This window comes from Ammodytes marinus (genome assembly GCF_949987685.1).
Source record: "Ammodytes marinus genome assembly, chromosome: 14".
Classification (NCBI taxonomy): Eukaryota; Metazoa; Chordata; class Actinopteri; order Uranoscopiformes; family Ammodytidae; genus Ammodytes; species Ammodytes marinus.
The window spans coordinates 1096841-1097145 of record NC_137218.1 but is presented as its reverse complement, the minus strand read 5'-3'; positions in this window follow the sequence as shown (position 1 = coordinate 1097145).

Sequence of the window (305 nt, the reverse complement as noted above, 5' to 3'; positions counted from 1 at the left end):
TGATGAGTCCCGTTAGCGTTTGACCTCGGCCGACCACAAACATTCAGAAGGTCCGTAAATGTATTTAATACTCATTTTAATACAGAGTTACAGTCTCCAGAAGTTTACTACACTCTGTCAATCTTTCCAACATGTAGATATATTACAGCTTGCGGGTTTCTATTAGGCCTATATCTATTATAGTGTTACAATTAAGTCACATCACCTCATCTTTACGTCATCATTACGTCACTGCCAAATATCGGATGATCGATCGGCTCGCGAGCTCATGTTCATTGCTGCGTCCACCTGTGTGTGTTTGGCCG